The sequence below is a fragment of the Eurytemora carolleeae genome, unplaced genomic scaffold (assembly GCF_000591075.1).
Source record: "Eurytemora carolleeae unplaced genomic scaffold, Eaff_2.0 scaffold816, whole genome shotgun sequence".
Classification (NCBI taxonomy): Eukaryota; Metazoa; Arthropoda; class Copepoda; order Calanoida; family Temoridae; genus Eurytemora; species Eurytemora carolleeae.
In genome coordinates, this window is record NW_019396746.1 from 1 (window position 1) to 7217 (window position 7217).

General features: G+C 31.6%; 1 long non-coding RNA gene across 1 annotated transcript; it reads left to right on the forward strand.

The window, feature by feature from the left end:
* The first annotated feature begins 748 nt into the window (after positions 1–748).
* On the forward strand, positions 749–1206 carry LOC111708119 (uncharacterized). The gene is made up of 2 exons (XR_002766592.1): positions 749–834; positions 1055–1206. It is a non-coding gene; the product is annotated as an uncharacterized LOC111708119 (long non-coding RNA).
* Positions 1207–7217: the final 6011 nt, after the last annotated feature.

The window sequence follows — 7217 nt, forward strand, 5'->3', positions numbered from 1 at the left end:
CACATTGTGGAGAAATCAAGTTTCTATCTGAATCTGGGTGTATTGTATAATAGGTTAGTAGTTATTGTATACTATACAGAGTACAAGAGATTAGTGGTTTTTGTATACTGTACAGTGTAGAATAAGTTAGTTGTTATTGAAAGCTGTACAGTGTACAAAAGGTTAGTAGTTATTGTATTCTGTACAGTGTACAATAGGTTAGTAGTTATTGTATACTGTATTCCAACGACCTCTATTTTTGGAGGTTTTTAAATATTTTCTCCGTAACACTTAGTACTGTATGTTTTTGTAATATTTCACAAATAATTAATTACTTACGTACTACAGTGTACAATAGGTTAGTAGTTATTGTATACTGTACAGTGTACAATAGGTTAGTAGCTATTGTATTTTGTTCAGTGTACTATTGTATACTGTACAGTGAACAATAGGTTAGTAGTTATCGTATACAGTGTACAGTGTGCAATAGGTTAGTAGCTATTGTATTCTGCTCAGTGTACTATTTGTATACTGTACAGTGAACAATAGGTTAGTAGTTATCGTATACAGTGTACAGTGTGCAATAGATTAGTAGTTATTGTATACTGTACACTGTACAATAGGTTAGTAGTTATTGTATACTGTAGTGTACACTGTAAAGTGTACAACATGTTAGTCTCCTGTCTATACTGTACAACAGTAAGTTACAATACGATATCTCGTATGATATAACCCACAAAGTTCAAGATCAACCATTTATCTACATAGAGCGAAGTGGTTGAACCATTTCTGCGTGGTTGAGCTATTTCCTGTTCATTAAATCTGGTTCCTACTCGTATTCTACTTTTTCAATCGGTAACAAACTTATTCTCTTTAGAACGAAATTGATTCTTTGCCACAAACTCAAATTTTCTAAATCCCTATATATTTTTTAACCTGTTGGTGTAAACCTCTGATAATTTAAAATTAGACTATTTTGTTGAACAGAATTCATAATTTGAAATATCTAAAGTTTACGAAAATGGGTGACAAAGACTTTATTCTCTTATTTTATTCCTCAGACATTTTATTCTAGATGGGGTAAACTTAATGAAGCTAGAGATGCTTATGCTTCAGCACTGCGGCTCGAACCTGGAAATATCAACGCCCGAAAGTACCTGAACAAAATAGAACAAACTTGACCAAACTTCTAAATGTATAAATAAAACAAATTACACCAGTACTTAATTCAGTATGTACAGCTGTTAAAATTTTATTTTTGTATTTTAAAACATTTTATGTCTGTTGAAATTGGAGAATTGAAATTAGTAATTTTTTTCTTTGGGTAAGTGGTCAGAATCATAGTAAAATACCGAAAGGAGTTTTTGTATTCTTAAAAATTAGTTTTTTTTGTTCAATGTAAGGTTTCTAAATGAGTTTTAGTATCATAAAGAGTGATGAAAAAACTTACCCTTTGATGTTTAGTTTTTCCTTTGTTTCTAGAACCCCCCCCCGAAACCTGGGGGGGGGGGGGCGGGAGGGAAGGTTAATCTTAAAAAACCTTAAATTCTGAAATTCGAGTAGAAGAAAAAAATATTTGGTTTTCTCCTAGTATTAAACTAGCTTTGTGTCACATGAAGAGAATATAATATGATTTGCTTTAATTGTAATTTTGTAGTTTAGTTTTTTCAAAAACAAGCATTTTATGTTACATCATTTATTCCGTAGATATATAATTTGTCTTAAGTTTATTAACTACTCTCGTGGGAACCCAGCTAAACTAAATTAAACTAAAATTTCCTTCCTAAAGTCAACCCATTCAAGTTTTTTTTAAACCAAGCGAAGAACAAGGTTAAAAATTTGGCAAATTGTCGGGGAAACAAATATTAAATATTTTTGTAAAACTTCTCAGATTTTTTAAAGTCTTAAGAATCAAAAGTTTTTAATTTAAACAACGATCCAAGTTTTCACTAAATATTTGTTAAATTGATCAGTTTTTTTAAAGAACCTAAAAATTTTTATTTGAATATCGATCAAGGTTTTCCTCAACACCAAATATTTGTTTTATTAAGATTTTACATTTTTTTACAATTTCAACGTTGGAAGTCAATACTTCTGTATTTGTATTTTGACAAAAAAAAACACTTACTTCACTTACAATTCTATGAATTTAATTTTTTTATTTATTTATTTATTTTTCCCTATAAACAGATGGAATTATTTACCATTTCAATGTTTTCAAATCTATTAATAAGACAGTACATATCAGTACACTTCAGTACATTTCAGTACATATATGTGTGCAAGAAGAGTTTGAGAATTTTCATCAACTAAGCAGCAAAGCTACGATAATTTTTAAATGAACTATAATCGACATTTAAGAAATTTATGGCCGCAGCGCCGGTCTCACCTGTCTTAGCCGCAGCACTCGGCCCCATAGCACATCCTAGCTTCAGCGCTCGGCCTCCTAGTTGAAACTTGAAAGGGGGTAATTTTAAAATTTTGAGTTAAATTTATTAAATATTTGTTCTAAAGGACTAGTCCTTTTGAACGTCAGTACCAATAAATATTAGTCCAAAACAAACGTTAGTCCAATCTATCATTAGTTCATTTGATAGGACACAAAAGTTACAGAGATTACACGAAATTTTTCATTTTTATAGATAATTTTTTAAACTCATTAAAAGCAGACAACTTTTTTAACAGCCAGGATTAGGAGTGTAGGAAGAAAGCAGCATCATCGATTACCGATTTAACTGTACCCGCTGTAGAATGACCTTTTATGATAAAAATAAATTAAATTTTCTAATTTTTCTGACAGCTTAGTGCAGTTTTTTATTAAAATGTCAGAAACCATCATTGCATTTTTGTCAGATTTTGCTTGAAAAATATTTATGAGTTTGAAAAAAAAGAAATATATTCTTTATTTGAATATTATTATTGTATTGGACCAAGTCATTTTAAAAAGCCCAAGAAAACGTCGACTAAACTTTTAGAATTTCCCGGAAAAGATTCTCTGATGGGATTTCTCAGGAATTTCCGGGGAATAATGCTCAACTACTGAAGGATTTATCTAGAGCATGAGACCCTTTCCGGAGAATTTCTTGAAACCAAAACTTTGTCTCCAAAATATCTCAAGTTAGTTACAATGTCCATTGAATTTCTCCGCATGTTCTGATGAGCAAGTTTCAAGAATTTTTCGGATTTCTGTTTCCCAAAACATCTCTAAAATCCCAGAAATGTCTGTGTAGTGTGTATTCAGTTTTAGGAATAATAACTTCAAGTGACTTTCCATTTCATGACTGGCATGCTCAATTCACAACTTCTGAAGTTAGAAAAAATATTTTTTACAATATTTATTAAATTCTGAAATTTACCTGCTCTGTTCATTGGAGGGAGTTTCTATAATTTGGATTTAACTGTTTAAATGTGGCATGAAATTATTCATACAATCCCTTGAACACTATAAAGGCCCCAACCTTCTGAATCGATGTGCAGAAAAAGTCATGCGAGTACAGGTAGTGTTGCAATGCATGTTCATTGTTCATAGTCCAGTTTTTCAAGACCAGCTTATCTATATATAAATTTGGCTTGCCTGTCTGTTTGTTTGTATCCATTAAACGGCTGAACCGATCGGGGCCAATTTTTTTGTGGGACATCACGTGACCACAGGGAAGGTTTATGAATGATAAAAATAAAATTAAAATTGTTTTAAATGTTTTTAATCTTGTAAAATAAATTTAATTCTTCTAAATCCGCGAATATTTTTTTAAATCCGCAAAATTTTCTTCTTCTTTTTTTAAAATGTAAACATGTTCACAATTTAAACTGAAGATGGGCGCGAAGCGCCCTAAAAGCCTTGTTTGACAAAAACGCTAACTTTATTACAGGGTTACCCATAAATAATGAGACCTCAGAGACGATTGTGCGGAATTTGTTACTCCGTTTCCTTGCATTCAGAGTTCCCTGTAGGCCAAAAATGGTTTTTTTCTGTTCTTAATCATTTAGTTTACCAATAAAATACTTAGTTGAATGCAGAAACCAAAAATAAAGATTGAATTTTTTTTTAGTTTTCTTTGTGGTAACCCTGCACATAGTTCGGGTGTGCTAGGGAGGTTTGAAAAAAAGTAAATATTAAGACGTCAGGTGTTTTTACATCCATTTTCAAGGTTTTTTTTTCAAAAATGTAGCTATTGTTTAAATATTAAAAAGTAATAGGCCAGCCATCTGACTGACCAGTACCCTACCCCACGCATTGAACTTTGGTTAGCAACATATTCTTTAGATTAATATTCCTTAAAGAATCATCTATTTGGGTGGTTACGTTTTGTTCCTAAACGTAACCACCCAAATAGATGATTTTGAATGTCGACTTTGCGCTCAAACTCGGTAATTATACATCATTAAAACGTATTATCAAATAAATCCTAAAAAAATTCTTCACAACAAAAATGTAATGCAAGGAAAGTTCATTGCAATTGTGCACACTCTGCGTACATATTGAAAGCAGTTCTCTCTGGGAAGAATAGATGCATGAGTGTTCGTTTAGTTTTCGAGGAGGTTAAAAGCATTGAATTTTGATAATTTTGATAATTCACATGATAGTTTCCTATGACCAGAATATTTAATTGATTATTTATGTGAAAGATGGATCCCATGTCAGACTTCGACATCCGTCTTGTGTTTACAGTACCGCCCAGTGACAGTACACTGCAGTACAAAAAATGCGTACACCTTTGAAATAACTTTCCTTCCATTAAATCCTTGCTCCACAATACTACATTCTCAGTTCAACTACTACAAATTGCCGGTCACTCTCTTTAAAAGACAAAAAAAAAGGTAATAGTGTCAAAAATGAGAGTGCTAGGGCAAAAAAAAACTAGACGGGATGGAAGGCAAACACCACTCCCCCCTCACAGCTTGTTTATGGTTAATCTATATATATTGTAACTCAACTCTAATCTCCTAATAAATGCAGTTGTCGAAACTTCAAGATAGATGGAGGGAAGATATTAATATTAGGACAGAGTGCATTAGTTCTTTATTTCTGTAAATGTCTGTTTGTTTTGGTAAATATTAAGATTCTATTCAAGTAAAATATTTAAAATGTTTGCATTTTTGACAATCAAACATCGACAGATAAGGGATTATCGATTCCAACTTTTTTCGTATATTTTTAATTAACAAAGTTTCTTTCAGACAAATTTGGATTTGAAAACCTCTAATTATCATATACGTCTTACTAAACACAACGATTATCTCATAAAAGGTGTCTCACTAAATATGACCATTTCAAGACAGAGTAATTCGTGTGTTTATCTCTAAAATGGTGTTCAAATTATCGGAAACTGCCGAGTCTCGCATTAAAGTGTGAAGTGAACACAATTGACTTTATATTTTCTTAAGAATCCCAAACATTTTATGTCAAAAGCGGTTTATACAATTTGAATGAATACATTTTTTTATATGAACAAATTGGCGCGGTTTTTTATGCGAACAAACTTGCACTGGTTTTTTAAACGAAAGGTTTTGTCTATAGCTTGGATACATTCAATCATAACTCCTCTTATTGAAAATCTATTGGGAAAATGTTTTGACTTTCTGTTATGTCACCTGAGCTGAAAACTTTAGAATAAGATATCCTTAATCCCAATTACTTAATCCGAGTATTCAATGGACACACTTTTGATTTTCTTCTTAAACCGTCCTTTCGTGGATATAGTAGAGAAAATCAAAAACCAGTTTTTCTAATTTAGAGAGTTCCTCCCATTTCTGTATAGTGTATGTGGCGAGCAAAATTTCAAATTTATCGGCATCATATATGCGACTCTGATTGGTTGAATTTTATACACTTTTCAGGATACTAGTACAAGATTAAATTAGTCTCGATATTAAGAAAAAGAGAGGATCACGCATTAATCTCGATATCCACCATACTAAAGTTTTCAGCTCGGATAAGTTAACTTTATTCAAACTTGCTCATAAAATTATAAGCATAGATAATAGAATATATAGAGAGGAATTAAAAGAATCTCTCGGTATGAATTTTTTCAGTCCCTTTCAGCCTGAAAGGGAGTTCAAAGTGTACAAANGAAATACAAGATTTAACCATCAGAAATACAAGATTTAACCATCAGAAATACAAGATTTAACCATCAGAAATACAAGATTTAACCATCAGAAATACAAGATTTAACCATCAGAAATACAAGATTTAACCATCAGAAATACAAGATTTAACCATCAGAAATACAAGATTTAACCATCAGAAATACAAGATTTAACCATCAGAAATACAAGATTTAACCATCAGAAATACAAGATTTAACCATCAGAAATACAAGATTTAACCATCAGAAATACAAGATTTAACCATCAGAAATACAAGATTTCACCATCAGAAATACCAGATTTAACCATCAGAAATATAAGATTTAACCATCAGAAATACAAGATCTAACCATCAGATGATGAAGTATCCCCCCTGGCTTGTTTGACTTTCTTCCGTAGATCTGGTTTTATACTTCTCTGTAGAGAGGTAAGAGGGGGCCGGATAAACTAAACAAAATAAAAAAAAAAACTCTTTATTTTCCCGGGTGAACAGCGAACACTTTATGTTCCTTATAACCATTTTTTTTGTCCCAGCTGACAATTTTTATGTCCTGGCTATATTATAACAGCATTTATGTTTCAAAATGTAGAAATGAGACATACATAAAACTGCCATATGTACCTATTCAGGGGTCAGGGGCTGGGACGGGTATTGTGCTTGTGTCGTCACAAATCAATGAGTTAAAAACAAACAGAGACAACCAATTTCCCTTTTGACAGAAATCTATTTCATTTATGTGTAACATGTAGATAAAACATCAAAATACTAAAAATAATTTTTAAGTTTTATGAAATTTAAAGGTGAAAAATTAACGAAAGTCGCCGATATTTTAAACCGTTCGTTCTTTTTTATAAACCGTTGAAAGTACGGCTTTTTCCGTTTGTTATACCGATTTCCAAATAAACGTTTCCCGTTTAGTGACGAACTTTTCCATACTATTAACCCGGGACAACTAGATCTAGGGAGTAGGGATATAAATTAGTAATCGTATTTTTTATTTTTATCCTTATACACCATTTTTTTCATAAACGGATTCATATATCGGATTCATGAACGTAAACTTAAAATATATATTTTTGTTTGATTTTTAAAATAACATTTTGATTTAGTGGATCCCGGAACCAGGATGGAAATGAACTGCACTCAA